Here is a 17,840-nt window from a genome sequence, read left to right as displayed (position 1 = left end):
GTGTGTGTGTGTGTGTGTGTGTGTGTGTGTGTGTGTGTGTGTGTGTGTGTGTGTGTGTGTGTGTGTGTGTGTGTGTGTGTGTGTGTGTGTGTGTGTGTGTGTGTGTGTGTGTAGGTTAAAGATTTTGGGGTCAATCACACTCAGTACACTTCACATTGCACTACTTTATCAGTCGTGCAGATGTCACTCACCTTAAGCAGACTTTTTGGTAGGTCTGAGCCCTGTAGGCTCAGTGGTGTGTGTAGTAACTGTGTCACATTACAGTTCAATGCCCTAGTTAGGTAGAGGTTCAACCCTCAATCATGCCAAATGTGTGTGTATATATGTGTTGGGCAAATTATTTTGAGGTTTCTCTCACCCACTAAAATGCTCATTGCCATACTTTGCATGGGCTGCTGATGTTCCTCACCTTAGAAGTACCTTTGGACAACATCCATTGTTTAAGCTTCTCAGCACGTGCGATAAAGGCCTAACATTGTAGTAGCAATAAATAGATAGGTAGGGTTCTAATCTCAGAGCTTGCAAGTGTGTGTGTGTGTGTGTGTGTGTGTGTGTGTGTGTGTGTGTGTGTGTGTGTGTGTGTGTGTGTGTGCGTTCACAGTATCCTGTGTGTGTAATAACAGGATCTATTGGGGTGTACATTTTGCTAATCTATTTTACTGATGTCCTACTTTATGTTCCACTGTCCACATTACAAGGCCAGCAGTTGTCACACACTGTAGGGGTACACGTAGACACTCTACAACTGTGAAAGTGTTGTGCCATGTGCAATGACTATGTGACAGTATGGTATAGGTAACATGATAGGCAGCACTTGTATTCCTCACAGACCATACTCCACTCAGGAATCATACACACACACTTGGCTAGCCATCAATCTGTAGAGCAGTATTACCCTTGCAAACCGCATCACAGATAGAATCCATGGTGTGAATGCATTGGACCCCATGTCAAACTGCTGACCAGACATGAATTGTGTCCTACAGGGTGTGGACCTCGGTCCTGGCATTGTTGAGATCTACACCTCAGAGGTGAAGGCAAAAACAAAGGCACCCTGGCTGACAATGTTTGCATACAACTGTTAGGTGTGTGCTATCATGACTCACCCATATGATATTGACATCATGCAGAAAGGCCTCTGTGTGACCTGCCACTGTTGTAGATACCCTGGACATTACCTCAATGCCAAGATATGTTCCACCATCCCCTTTGGGGACAGCATGGGTCACATGAAGTAATACTTTGGTGGTAGTCCATTGAACAATGAGGTTGTTATGACAGAATGTGGACCACAGGTTGACAGTGTGTTCTCTTTCAGCAACGACAGTGCCTCTGACATCAGAAAGTCCTTCCATGTGTTACATCACTTGGGTAAGGGTGTGTAATCCACCAAGTAACAGGCCATGTCTGCCCTCTACCCTCCCCTCCATAGGTCACTCAATGTGTACAGTGGCGTTTCATCAGATAATCCCCTGAACACCTGCAGCAATTGTACAACAGGCTGCAAATGTATCCCACAAAGTTAATCCCACATGTTAAGCACATGCCGTGTATGGACAGACTGCTATACCCCCAATGAATCCCTGTGTCATACTGGCGACGTAGGTGTGAACACTGCCAGCCATTCACAACCATGTCTCACCATATCCAGTCAGGACTGCGACATCTGGGGTTCCAATCTGTCCACAACACATGCACCACAGCCCTCACTGACACTTCCATACTACAAAGTCAGTCTGCCTGTAGTGTGTACATGGCTTGGTGACATACCTAGCAGCTAGGTGTATTTTCCCTATTGTGATGTTAGGGCCAGATATGTGTCAGTTGTACTGTTGCTTGGCACCCATAAGTGCTATGTGTGACACATCCATATGATGATGTGATTATTTCAATCACTAAGTGCTGGAACTTGATTGGGTTTTGACTTGTGCTATTCCAGCCTTTCTGTGTTGGAACAGATAGATGGGTGTTACTGCACCAATTGTGTCAGCTCATCTACTGCAGTATACCCAAACTTGAGTATGGAATAACAATATGGAAACCCTATAAGAAAACAAGCATGAGTAAACTGGAAAGAGTACTGCAGAAATATACCAAGGGCATGCACTAATTCAGGGGGAATTTTAAGTGAGATTAAAGAAGCTTCCCAGCCACTGAAAATTCCAGGTAGATTGACTATACAATGAGAGTATTTGAATAATAAAATAATGGGCTTAAAAGATATTAATTGGGACATTTGAGACAACTAAGCTAAATCCAGCAAAATATAAAAGGGGAAATCAGGCAAATGACATAGGATGCCAAGATAAGAAGAGAGGCAGATGTAAAATAAGAGCACTCCAGTTAAAGGAGACAGCAGCCACTGATGAGGAGAGGGAGACTTTAATGGAGCTCCTGAAAAACATACAGAGAAAAGAAGATGAAAGGATATCAGAGCAAGGAAGAGTGCTTACAGAATTATAACAATCACAGATGCCCAGGGCTGTTAGAGCCCTGGCAATAAGGTTGAGACAGCAAATCATATTCCAGATAATTTTTTTATTTAACATTTGTTAACCAGGAAAGTCTGACTAGGACAGAGCCTATTTTCAGCAGAGGCTTGGGGAGAAACACTCCAGCTGCATGTCTTTGAATGTGGGAGGTAACCAGAGTACCTAGAGGAAACCCACACAAATGCAAGAGGACATGCAGACTCCAAACAGAAGGTACCCCAGCCAAGAATCAAACCAGAGAACCTCTTGCTCTGAGGCAAAAATGTTAACCACTGTATCACTGCACCACCCGATGACAGGGGAAAAACAAAACCTAGTTAAAGTAGAGAAAGACTCTTCAAATCTTCAGGGAATACTATGGGAAGCTTTACAAGAATAGTATATCACATCTAACCAATCCTATCTTGGTTTGTGATATATTTAGCTTTACTGTTAAAAAGAAGTGTGACTGCTATTGTCTGGTTTGTAGAACTTATATGGTCAGAAGAACTTTACCATACTTTATTATTTAGTTGTATATTGCTGATGTGATTTTTGTCATAGAAGTTGATTTAAGTTCTCTGAATTCTGTGGATACTGATTTTGATTATTCTTTCTTTTGCAATATTGTATTAATTTGAAGCTAAATATGGATTCCTTAAATAAGTATGCAGTCAATGATTTGCTAATGCACAAATATCTTGTACAGTGTGATAAGTGCTATGCATAGGTAACAGCTGATAACACTGGTTATCTGTGTTCCTCGTGTCAAAAGCTGAATGATTTGCTTATCATTGTTGGAAGTAAATCTAGACTTAATGATGATGATTGCACTTGTGCAATTGGCATGGTTTGGAGAACTGTTGTATCATATATTAATGACTGGACTGATGAACTAAATAATGTTAGGCACAGAACAAATAGAACACATTTAGGAAATGATGCATCTATTTTCTGGAAAGAACATTCAACCCCTATGAAACATGATGATGCCCCTGAGAACTTTGGAATTGTGGATGCAAGTACTCAACAATCTGAGGATCCAGTTTGTTTAGAAGGAAACAAAAAAAGAAAGAAAGGAAGACATTCACAACAAATAACAAGGAAGAAAAAGAAACTGATTGACTGCAAAGGAAAGACAATATGCGGTAAAAAGGACAGTGCTTTGTTATGTAACATACATGTTGCAGGGAATGATGATATTTTAATATCAGAAAATCTTCAGTCTACAGAAAAAGGCATCATTTTTCCAACAGAGAAGGTAAAAAAAAGAGGCAAGGGGCAGGTGAAAAGGAAGAAATCAAAATTGAACATGGAAAGATTGAAGAACATTACTGTAAGAAAAAAGAATTAAAAGATGGATGTTGACTACATGGCTGAAGCTGTGGATTTACAATACCAGCTGGATGAGAATTTAATACAATATGAAAACAGTGGAATTAATATGACTAACAGTGATGAAGCTCTATCCTTCATAACAATTGATAGAGCAGATATTACTGTATTAAAAGCTGAAGATTCTTCAGAGCTGGCCAACAAAGATATTCTTGTAATTGGAGATTCAATTATTAGAGGAACTGATACTTATATTTGCAGAGATGATAATGAACATTGAATAGTGTTATGCTTGCCAGGAGCAAGAATAGAAGATGTGAGACAAGCTTTGGAATGCCTTAATGTAAGGAAGTATGGATCTGTTTTTATTCATGTTGGTGCAAATTATGTCATCTGCAAGGATTCTCTGACTGTTAGTAGGGAACTGACGGCACTCTTAGATAGTACAGCTTGTACTGGTGTTAGGACATATTTTTCACAAATCACCTATAGAAAGGATTGTCAGCTCACTGTGAATGAACAGGTTTTTGGGTAAATACCTACATGGAAAAAATGTCCTGTTTTAAAAAATGAAAATGTGTAGTGCATCCAAGCTTAGTTTTGGGCACACATTTTCAGACAGGATGGTGCGCATTTGTCAAGATCAGGGAAGAGAATTTTTGCAGCAGACATTTTGCAGTATTTGGCAAACACTAGGCAGGATCTTTGGCAGGTTGAAAATTTAACAGTTCACAGAGAGCAAAATTTGATGCACCTCTGATGGTTGTTAATGCTAGGAGCACTGATGACAAAGTTTTTTTTATTGGAATATTTGTTACGTTCCCACAAGATTGATGTTGTTATTGTTTGTGAAACATGGTTAAAGAACAATGACTAGAAACCATTTCTGTCAGGGTATAAATGTTTTTGCTGTAACAGACAGTCTAACAAAAAATCAGGTGGAGGTGTTATGATAGGGATTAAAGATAGCTATGAGACCTGTGATTATTACATATTTAATGATAATACCAATACTACAGACTGTGTAACTGTGACAATAAAGACAACCCTGGAACATATAACAACTGGAATGTATAGACCAGCAAAGTCAAGTGTAGATGACCTAGAGGAATTCATACATTCTTGCATGAAACACAGGAGGGAAGAATAATATTAGCTGGGGACTTAAATTTATCAGAAACAGACTGAAATAATATTGATTCAACAATGTTAGTAAGGAAATTATTCACAGCGTATATTCAGGAGCAACAATTGCTTCAGATTGTAAGAAAACCTATCAGAGGATGGAACATACTAGACATTGTTTGTGTTCCCAAAGAAATTACTGTAACTCAAGTCAAGTTTTATCACCATTGATGTGCAGTCATCATGGGGTTATAAAGGTTAATTTGTTGCTAGATAATTCTGCCAAAGTGAAATCTAAGCCAATGCACAGAAGGTTAATTACAGATTATATGGAAGCAAACAAGTCACTGTTTAAAACTAACTGGAGTGAGGTGTTCAGTGAAAAAACTGCAGATGTGTAAAGTTTTGAAAGAGAAATCATTTGAGTGCAAAAAAATCAAAAAAATGTTTAACATCAGGATCTAGGCATTCAACATCAGGGGGGATATATTTCCATAAGAACAAGACATCTGATAAGGTGAGAGACAAAATTATAAGAAATGGAAGAGAGGTCAAACTACAACTTTGAAAACTGAAATAAACAAGCTGGACAAACAGATTAAGCATAGTGTGAGACAAGATCAAGAAAAAATTGAAGAAAATTTATATAAAGATATTGAATATAATAGGAAACCTTTTTATAGATATATAAGATGTGGAAGGAGTAAAGACAAATTGATAAACTGTGTGCAGATTCTAAAATTTATTCTCAAACACAACAGATTATAGATTTATTTACAAAATCCTATGCAAAACAGTTTGGCTCCACAAAAGGGGTGGTAAGTTGTCCGAGTGACATCAAGTTAACTCCAGATACTGGAATCAAATTAGATCATATTGAAAAAGAACTGCACAAACTGGATCCAAACAACGCACAATGAAGAGATGGAATTAGTAACAATGACCTGAGAACACTTCAGCAAGAACTTACAGTACTATTATATCTATTATTCACTAGGTCATATAAGTATGGGGAAATTCCTCAAGATTGGAGACATGCGCTTATTAAGCCTGTCTTTAAGGGAAAGGGGAGTAAGACAAACCCAGAGTCATATAGACCATTAAGTCTACTTTTATATTATGGAAAAATAATGGAGAAGGTAATATTGGATAAGTTATTGTCAGAACTGCATAGGTTGGAACTTGAAACCATATACTAGCATGCATATGTTGAAAACAGATCTATTACCACCTGTAACATGATGTTCTATAGCAATATAATAACAGCTATGAATGAAAAATTGTGCTGTGATGTACTTTATATATATTTAACTTCAGCATTTGATAGGGTTATACACAAAACACTGATCACTAAATTAGTACAACTAGGTATTGATGTATTCTTGATAAGATGGATAGTTCCATTACAAATAGGACATGGCAAGTATCATACAGCAACTGGACAGGTGAAATCCTTTGTTACAGTCAGGGTGTCCCACAGGGGTCTGTCCTAGGCCCTTACTTGTTTAGATTGTATCTTTTAGACCTAACTTTTTCATCTGAGGTGTTCTACAATCTATATGCAGATGACCTGAAACTTGGTAAATTGATTAAATGTGTTATAGATAATGTATGTCTGCACAGGAGAATAATATACTGATAAATATATCAAAAACTAAGCATATGAGATTTGGGAGACATAAATTGAAAAGTGAATATTTAATACAGAACACAGTGATTGAAACTGTAGACTCATTTAAGGACCTGGGTATATGGGTAGATTCAGCAATGAGTTTTTCTAATCATGTCAACCAATTGGTTAATGATAGTTATAGAACTATAAGTTGTATAAAAAGATTTATAAAGTCTAGGAAATCAAAAATAATGAAGTCATTGTTTGTTATTTACATCAGACCCAAACTTGAGTATGGAATAACAATATGGAAACCCTATAAGAAAACAAACATGAGTAAACTGGAAATAGTCCAGCAGATATATAACAAGGGCATCCATGGATGTAAAAATTTAAGTTATTATGAAAGACTAAAATATCTGAACTTGTACAGTGTCTGTTACAAATATCTATGCGGAGATCTTATTCAGGCATATAGGGCATTTAGAGACAACTACCTCTGGGAATGTTTGGGGTTAGCAAAATATACTAGAGAACCATCAGACAACTTATGCAGAAGATTCTATGGGAATGAGAAGTGTACTCATTGGTTCTCTGGCAGAGTAGCCGATGCATGGAACAGACTACCTAATTACATTAAAGCAAGTACTAGTTTAAATATTTTTAAGAACAGTCTGAACACTTGTTATGGGAACAAGTGTTTTGCTATATTGGCAAGCTAGAAGGAGAGAGAAATATTGGAAAGGGAGTAAAATAAAAAAAATATTGAAGGATTAGATCTCCCAGAATTACACGAGCTAGAACAAGAACAGATGAAGAAAGAGATAACAGAAGAACAGATAAGGCTAATGTTCAATGCAGAAAGAGGAAAACACTAGGGAGTGATGATGTACCAGTAAAAGTATGGGGCTATTAGCCCAAGAGTTAATTAAGGCATAGAAAAGTTATTTAATAAGGTATGGAAAGGGGAGGGGGGGTCTCTGCCCAGGATCTTGAAAAAGGGGAATAATAGTGGTAATAAGAAAGGAAGGGAAAGATCCAACATTTTCAGCATAATCATATTAAATCATGATTGTAAAATTTTCACAGCTGTGATAGCAAAGAGATTTGCTACTGTGGTATAGAAACTGGTAGATGGGGACCAAATGGCCCTCACAGAGGGCAGGCACACAAGACAACATTATACAAATGCTGCTAATGAAGCAAGATGCACAAAGAAATAAGGAGAAATTGGCCCTGCATTCCCTAGATGCTTAAAATCATTTATTAAGGTAGATTGTAATTATATGCAGGATGTATTACAGGCTTTTGACTTCTAAGAACAAGCAAGGAAAGCAATAGATGACATGTACAGAGGGGCGTCAGCTCATGTCAAAATAGGGGGAAACCTCTCGTAAGCACTAGAGATCACAAGAGGTATGCAGTAGGGCTGTCCTCCTTTGCCACTGCTTTTTTCATTATACATTGAGTCTCTAGCAAAGAAAGTAAGGTAATTAACCATAGAAGGATATAGAATGGGGTTAGAGGAGGTAAAAATTGCATTCCATACAGACACTGTGATTCATATCCTAAGTAGAGCAGAAAGAAGTACAGGACTCTTATTACATATTATAGGAATTTTGTAAGTTTTCTGGATATAACCCTTAGATAGCTCCTTATTAACAAACCCCAACATATAGGCAGCAAAAGAACTCCAGGACAAAACTGGGTTGGGTTGCACGGCTAGGCTTGTAAAGACCCTGGTGGCTGTTATCCTAGTATTACCCTATGAATCTATGAAGCTATCATGAAATAAACAAAGATAAGACAAAAGCATTCATGATAAATATAGTAAGAGATGGGCTTATAGAAAAAATACACCCAGATTGGTAGGAAGATGAGGAGATAAAATATCAGGTGACAGGATAAGAAGTACTTATGAGGCTTCCAGAGACAGAACATTTACTTTGGCCTGAGACATAATACACGTGCCAATTTGGAACTGGAGCAGAGTCCAGGCTTTCCAGTGGCATGTAATATCTCACATATTGTATTGGGGCAATCATTGTGGAATATCCCAGGGAGAAAGATCTTATTCAAATTGAAGAGCTGGATGAGAGACTTTCTGGTGGGGAGACCAGACTAAGTGGGGAAAAAAGTTACACTATCTAAAGGGTATGGAGGTTTGGCAGTGTCAGACCCTGAAAATTATCTACAAACACTACAGTGTTTGACACTTTTTTATGAGTTTGACCTGGGGAGGCCAAGTAAGTGGGTCAGTATGTTACATTCCAAAGTAAAATGGAAGATTCACTATGATAGTTTGGAATCACTGTGGGGTTTAAAGGCAAGACCATTTAATATACAAATCCTGGAGCAGGTTGGTTCAATCCTGAATAGATTGTTCAAATGATAGAGTTTAAGTGAACGGATACAGGATATATTACTAGTAGGTGCAGAAGTAGGGGTGGACTTTAAGATTGCATGTGTCAAGGGGTTGAAAGTAAATGAAGACTTCAGTGAATCACAGCATGATATGAATGCTAGAGGCTAGGTGATTGAATGGGAGTAGGCCAAGTGAAGATACAATTTGAAGGAAGATCTTGGACCACTATACAATTTGTTATCACAGAAAGCTAAGCAATTGCAGTGTGCTGAACTGCTACATGGTTAGTGACCCAAAAGCATCATATAGTTAGTGGAATTGAGGGACAAGGGAATAGTTAATGAAGGCCTAATTACATGAGTACATTAGGTGATTAAAGAATTAAGAAAACAAAAAGTTAATGAAATATTGAGAAAATAATCTAAAGCTTTGAACATAACAATAGAGGAAGAACAATGGGTAAAATTATGGAGAGCATTGTGGAGAACGAGAGCTAAAAGCTTAAGTAGATTTATGATATTTGCCTGGCATTGTCTGCATAATTGCTTTTATACACTGGAATGACTGTGTAGAATGCATTTGGGATATGTAAAGAAGGGAGTTTAGGTGAATGGACACATATATTTTTTGGGAATATGCATTATTTAAATAGTTTCAGACAGACTTCGATGGAATTGCATCAACCATAGGCAGGGTGAATACAGAGATGACTAAAGAGCAATGGTTTCTAGGCACAAACATAAAGTGGGAAGAGAGAAATGACAAAAGTAGTTAACTGAGGGGATTTTGTTAGTTGCTAGAAAGACAATTACTAGATTGTGAAAACAAACAGGCCATCTCAGGATAAAAGACCTAGTGGAAGCAATGGGGGAATATAAACATCAGGAGGGGCTAGTGCGATCAAGGGATCAGAAGTGTAAAGATAAAAAATGGGAAATTTGGCAAGAATACTTCTCTAAGGAGGTTGATCAGAATGTGCATTGAAGGGGAGCAGGCTCCAGGAGACAAATATATGTATATATATATATATATATATATATAGAGAGAGAGAGAGAGAGAGAGAGAGAGAAGAATTAATATTGTGAATTAAGGTTCTGAACCAGGTGATCAGTTCTGAAAGTTCTGATCAGGATTATCTGGATCATGTGGCCCATTTATAAAAGATCCTGATCCTTCACCTTTTGCAATATCTTAAATGTGAAAATCAGATCTTCCCATTAGTTTTTTCTCAAACTAAACAAAGGCCATTACTTTTCCATGTATATTATGGCATTTGCTTATATAGGTTTTTGTAGGAGCTATATTGTTATTATTTATGTCAACAATAAAATCATCTCATTTACTTGAAAGATGTGCATACTTAACAGTATGTAAAAAAGATGCTTCGAATTCCAGATCCATTTGACATATTTCATTCACCTAATAATATCAAACACATTTTGTCATTAGTTGTAACTAAATACTTACAATTTTCATCAAATCTACTTATTTACTGAATGTAGTAGTCTTCTGAACTATGTTTGTTTTCCTTGACTACTTGTTCTTTGTATTATGCAACTCGTTGTTAGGTAAAATGCATTTATTCTTCACTCAGTCTGCACCTCAAAGCCACTTAGTGGGAAATATAGTTAAGTATTAATTATGAAACACTTGCATTTATGTTTGTAATGCTTTCAAGATGAATTGGAAAATGTATAATATACAGAAGAAAATGTGAGAAGAAAATGCTATAATATTGAAGTTATACTTTTGAACTATTATGCACTCTTTCCTCATAATAAAGCATATATTATATTTGCCATCCAAGGTTTTCTTACCTCTTTTCCCATCTAATGCAGCATGAAACAACAATGCCTCTTGGCTTTTATACTTTTTAATATATATGTTAATGTCAGTTTTGTTAAATTTTTATGATCCTAAATTTCATTGTCCTTTTGCCAATGTTTATTCCTGCCTGCATGATTTACTTAAACAATATATGTTATTCTGTCTCCCACGTAAATCTCACATACTACTTAACTGTTTTAATAATATTTCCAGACAATAAACCATCACTAGCCTATAACAAAATCAATGTGATTAGCTTTGAGTAATAAGACTTTTACTACCTGGAATATATAGGCTGAGATAGTGAAATGTAGACATATATGTACTTGTGCTCCAGTCATTTTATGATGATTTTATTTAAAAAAAACTGTAATGAAGTGAGATGAGGCAAAATCCAACAAATTTACTTACATTTAATGTGCATAGGTTAATAGGTAGATACTAGGCTATCAGTCTGTAAACTATTAAAATCTTTGTCAATAACGTATACCTTGTATCTGTTAGATTAAGAACTTCCCCCAAAAAAGCTGGTCATCTTCTGTGTACCCTTCTGGAATTAGTTTAAAATGATGTTTTATATCAGTATTATGCAAACTGCTCTTGTACAGCATTTTAAGTTTAGCTAGTTTCCCCTTTAAGGGGATCAAATCTTGTAACTTCTCTATATGAGGTAAACATCTTAACAATTATGCCACCTTCCCAACCTACGAGGACTTGACTATATTGCTCACCTTTATTTGTAACTGAAGCAAAACAAATATCTTTTGATCTGAAAAAGAGAAGCTTGATGTTTGATTACTGAGAAACTTATATGATGTTACTTTTAATTTTTTCCTGGCAAATGCATTCACAAACAGAAAAATCTATCTTCAAACGTCGCTAGAGTATGGAATAATTTATGAAACTCTGAAATCCAAGATTTATAAAATGCACACATAAAGAAATGGATTGCAGCACATAGTTGTGGACAGGTTTCAATAAAAATGTAGGCAGTAGTTTGTATAGCATTTTCATTCCACATTTTATTGCTTACTAATTTTCATATGATGTTGATGTTATAGTTGTGCTGAGGTTATAGAGCTAAAGTAACAATTATTACTTTAGACACATGCTTTCATAATGAAAATGGCATGAATTCAGTTAAGCCTGTAACACTGCAAAATTGATGTTTAAGATCATAATATTTATGTAGTTCTTACCTGTGGGTTTCAAATGTTGACAAGAAAAATGCACCAATTATTTTCCAGTTAATATCTTCATTCAATTTTATTTTAGAAAAAAAGTATTTTGTGTGGACCACAATGATTCTGTGAAATCTAAGTTAGTCCATCTACCAACCATGATGAAAACAAAGCAACAATGTGTATATGCAGTATAATATTGGCTACAAGCACTACTGTAGTAGCATTTTGTTAGGTGTTCAGCTGTAGCCCGCTATGAATAATTATCATTCTTTCACTGATATTTAATTAACTGCATTCAAAAACATCAAAAAACAGCAAGATGTTGAATTTCGAAGGATTGACACTCAACAAGATTGCATAATAGTTGTGAACATTCATTTTTTTTGCAGGGGTAAAAGCCCCCCACACCCCTAATCTCTTATCATTCACTCTTTCTCTCTTTCTCTCTCTCTTTCTATATATATATATATATATATATATATATATATATATATATATACCAGGATTTTGTGATATAAAAAATGAGACCACAATAAATCATTTCAAAACTTTCCAACCTTGAATGTGACATATAACCTGCACAATTCAATTGAAAAACAAATCTGTTAGGGGAAAAATATAAAAAATAAAAAACGTACAATACGTTGATTGCATAAGTGCGCACACCCTTAAACTAATACTTTGCTGCATGTGCACATCCTTAAACTAATACTTTGTTGAAGCACCTTTTGATTTAATTACAGCATTCAGTCTTCTTGGGTACACACCTGCCATCAATTAAAGAGACTCTGATTAACCCCAAATAAAGTTCAGCTGTCCTAGTAGGATTTTCCTGACATTTACTCAGTTGCCTGCTACAGCAAAAGCCATGGTTTGCAGAGAGCTTACAAAGCATCAAAGGTATCTCATTGCTGAAAGGTATCAGTCAGGAGAAGGGCACCAAAAAATTTCCACAGCATTGGATATTCCATGGAACACAGTGGAGACAGTCATCAAAAAGTGGAGAAAATATGGGACAATAGTGACATTGCAAAGAGCTGGACATCCCTCCAAAATTGATGAAAAGACAAGACAAAAACTGGTCAGGGAGGTTGCCAGGAAACCTACAGGAACACTGAAGGAGCTACAGGAATTTCTGGCAAGTACTGGTTGTGTACTACACATGACAACAACCTCCTGTATTCTCCATATGTCTGGAATATGATGTAAGGTTGCAAGATGGAAGCCTTTTCTTACACAAAAAAACCCAGGCCCAGCTAAAATTTGCAAAATAATACACAAAGTCTCCTAAAAGTATGTGGGAAAATGTGTTATGGTCTGTTGAGACCAAGGTTGAACTTTTTGGCCACAATTCCAAAATGTATGTTTGGAGCAAAAACAACATTTCGCATCACCAGAAAAACACCATCCCCACGGTGAAGCATGGTGATGGCAGTATCATGCTTTGGGGTTGCTTTTCTTCAGCTGGAACTGGGGCTTTAGTCAAAGTGGACGGAATTATGAACAGTTCCAAATGCCAGTCACTTTTGGCCCAAAATCTTCAGAGGTCTGCTAGAAAGCTGAAGATGAAAAGGAATTTCACCTTTCAACATGCCAATGACACCAAGCATGCATCCAAATCAACAAAAGAATGGCTTCACCAGAAGAAGATTAAAGTTTTGGAATGACCCAGCCAGAGCCCAGACCTAAATCCAATAGAAAATCTCTGGGGTGATCTGAAGAGGGCTGTACACAAGAGATGCCCTCACAATCTGACAGATTTGGAGTGCTTTTGCAAGGAAGAGTGGGCAAATATTGCCAAGTCAAGATGTGCCATGCTGATAGACTCCTACCCAAGAATACTGAATGCTGTAATTAAATCAAAAGGTGCTTCAACAAAGTATTAGTTTAAAGGTGTACACACACAACAAAGTATTAGTTTAAGGGCGTGCACACTTATGCAACCAGGATATTGTACATTTTTTATTTTTTATATTTTTCCCCCTAACAGATTTGTTTGTTTTTCAATTAAATTGTACAGGTTATATGTCACATTAAAGGTAGGAAAAGTTTTGAAATGGTTTATTGTGGTCTCATTTTTTTTATATCACAAAAAACTGGCATTTTAAAAGGGGTGTGTAAAATTTTTATATCCACTGTATCTATATCTATATATATATATATATATATATATATATATATATATATATATATATATATCTATATATATATATATATATATATATATATATATATGTGTGTGTGTGTGTGTGTGTGTGTGTGTGTGTGTGTGTGTGTGTGTATATATATATATATATATATATATATATATATATATATATATATATATATATATATATATATATATATATATATATATATATATATATATATATATATAATGTATATATATATATATATATATATAGCGTCTATATCAAGTTATCAAAATCTTACTACATCGAATCACTAAAGGTCGACCTCTAGTAGTGATCGATGTAGTAAAACATCGACTAACATTTAAAAAAAATAAAACAAACAAAAATAAAAACTAACTAGCGTAGGCAGGGGGGCAAGCCCCCCTGCACCCCCCACATGCCCCCTACTTAAATATTCCAACTCTGAGACCACATTACATTGAGGTAAACAGAAATCTCCCCCTACAGAGATTTCCGTTTACCTGCACGATGTTCTGCGCTTTTGATGTTGTGGTGCTGACAATATCAGCTTCGATATTGTCGGCTTTCGACATCGTGAAGTAGACCCTATGCATATATATATATATATATATATATATATATATATATATATATATATATATATATACACACACCCACACATAGATAGACATATATAGACAGATATAAACATAGATATAGATATATATGAGTTCCCTACGTTTCATTGAACGTCCATTTGGTCAACAAGTGCTAGATTTGGTGCTTTAAATCAAACATACAGATAACTGAATCATCAAAATGTTGTGAGTATATTTAGTTGAGGCAGGTGAGTGGAGTTTAGAATATATGAGAACATTTATGCAAGTGTTTGAGAGTTAGGGTTAGGGCCAAAAATAGGTGTTGTATGCCAGTGCAGTAGTGTGTGTATGTATTGTATGTTTAGGGTCAGGGTTAGTTTAGGGGATAGATGTACTGTTTTTAGTGTGTGTTTGTGTATACAAGTGTGTCTTATGGCAGTGTTTGAGAACATTTTTTAAGGTAAGGTGCAAGGTTAAAATTGAGGGACCTGGCAACATTAGGGTTAGGGTTAGCACCTATTACTAAGGGTAACACAGCAAGTATTCAGAGGAATTTGAGGCAAATATTATGGTGGGTTTTAGTGTGAAGATCGCTAGAGGAAATAGTTTTACTTTCTCCATCTTTTGTGGATCATCTTTTGGGTGTTCAATATGCTGCATTTCAAACATCTTAATACTGGTATTTAAGAATGTTCGATCATACAGAGTTGAACTATATGTGCATATATATATATATATATATATATATATATATATATATATATATATATATATATATATATATATATATATATATATATATATATAGATAGATATAGGTTTTGGGTAGTAGGTTGAATGGACACTACCCATGACACTGAGGAGCTTGACATAATTTTATCAACAGACAGGTGGTTGACAGGTGTATGTGATCAACAATCTCTGGGTAGGGGAATATTTCCTTTCCCCAGGGATTGTGTGATCTTGGAGTTAGTATACATAATTAGTAGGAGGGGTGTGGGGAGGTGCAGGAAGGCTTTCCCCCCTGCAAAAACACTTGCTGTTAGTTTAGTCCACTCCAGTGTAATCTCTGGAGCATGTGCAGAACATGTCAATATTGATTTCGACCATCTATATATCATCGTCATCAACACCCTTTTTCCCATTTTCTACATGGGTTGTGTTGTCATGGCAATGTCACCATCTCTTTTAATTCATTGCCACTCTCCTATCTTCTGCAACAGTCATGCCTGACTGCCACAGGTCATCTCTTACACAATCCAGTTATCTCTTTGCTGGATGCCCTCGATTCGTCTTGCCTTCTTCCTATCTTTTCAAAATCTTCTTCACCAGATTGTCTTCTTCTTTCCCGCACTGTAACTGAACCACCATAATCTGTTTTCTGTGATGCTCTCTGCACTCAGAATTACTTGGGTTTCAACTCAATGTCCTCATTTCTTCTTCTGTTCCACAGTGTGTATCCGACTACCTGTCTCAGGCATTTCAACTCCATCCCCTCTAGTTTCCTCAGCTGCTCTGCCTTCACTGCCCATGTTTCTATGCCATACAGTAGTACGGGTTGCAATACTGTTTTGTACAATTTGTTTCTGAGTTTCTTTGGCACTCTTCTGTCACACACTACCCCTGATAATCGGTGCCACTTGGCTGCAGCCCCTCTGATTCTAGCTTTGACCTCCTCATTCAGACTTCCCTTCTTTTCAACCATCCCTCCCAGTCACTTGAAGTTGTTAAGCTGTTCCACTATTTTCTATTCGATCTGATTTCTCAGTTTCTACCAATTTACCCTGTTTGCTGCCATTACAACTGTCTTATCTGTATTCAGCTTCATCCTGTGTGCCCTCAGCTTTGCATTCCATTCTCTCAACATTTGCAGAAGTTCTTATTCAGAGTCTGCCTGTAATGCCACATTGTCCATACACAGCAGGTTTGTTGATCTGTCCCGTCTGACCTGTTTACTAATATAGAATATCACCAGTATGAACATCAGTGGGCTCATTGCCGAACACTGGTACACACCCACTCCCACTGGTAACCCCTCTGTGAGTCTGAACAATGTTCGTACTTATACATAGCCTGCATAAATTCTACCAATGTTTCTGGGACATCAAACCATTACAGGACTGCCCAAATCAGCTTTCTTGGGACCTTATCATTTGCTCTCTTGAAGTCTAGGAATGCCCAGCTGGACTCATTACTCATTTCTAGCTTCTTCTCAACTATCTCTCTGCAAACATTGGATGGGTTGTGCTGCACCTTGATCTGAATTCAAACTGCACTTAACTCATTTCACTTTCTGCTACTGTGCGTATTCACTTACCATACACCCCACTCCAGAAATGTCATGCCGTAAGACAGGAGTTTGATACCTGTATACTGCCCACAGTTGTGAATGTCCCCTTTATTCTTTTACATTGGCACTAAAATGCTTATTCTCCAGTCAGAGTTATATATATATATATATATATATATATATATATATATATATATATATAAGAGAAATCAGGGGTAAGGGGGCTTGCCCCCACACACATGCATACACGGTTAAAAAAAGAATGCTTACACATGGTAATCAATTTGCTGAGTGTTCCTACTTTGTAGTGTCACTTCTTGTGTTTTTTATTTTTTTTTTATATTTTGGCGTCAATCAATTATATGTCACTGAAACATATCTCAGATTTTGTCAGAATGTTCAGACTTTTGACTCACATTTTTGATCTGTTCCTCATAAAATTTGTGGTTTTCTGACAAATCATTGAGGATTGATGCAATGTATTAATGGCAAACATTTAATTTTCAGATTTCGTATCATTCAGAAAATGCATACCAACCAAACCCTTTTATTCTAACAACCTTCGAACTTTATAAGATTAATATTTAAAATCTGTCCCTTTTTTAGGTCTTTCTCCCTCCATTCTTTTATTGGATTTCTTGAGATTTCTTGTGCTGAATTTGAGAGGTATGTACTGAAATCATTTGAATATACAAAGGTGAAATCTTTCTCCAGCAACTTTCTTAGACTTGCTGAAATACCACACGATGAACTGTAGGCTTTCTGTTCAGCTAATCAGTCTACTATCCTGTTCCTCCTTTCCATTCCCAGTTTCAATGTACTTCCCAGTGAGTTGATTTTAATTCTTTATTTCATCATCCAACATGTCTCACATGCACTTCATTTAGAAGTACC

Source organism: Protopterus annectens, chromosome 3.part0 (assembly GCF_019279795.1).
Source record: "Protopterus annectens isolate FY-2018-M chromosome 3.part0, PAN1.0, whole genome shotgun sequence".
In the NCBI taxonomy this organism is placed as follows: Eukaryota; Metazoa; Chordata; order Ceratodontiformes; family Protopteridae; genus Protopterus; species Protopterus annectens.
Note: the sequence above shows the minus strand (reverse complement) of the source record.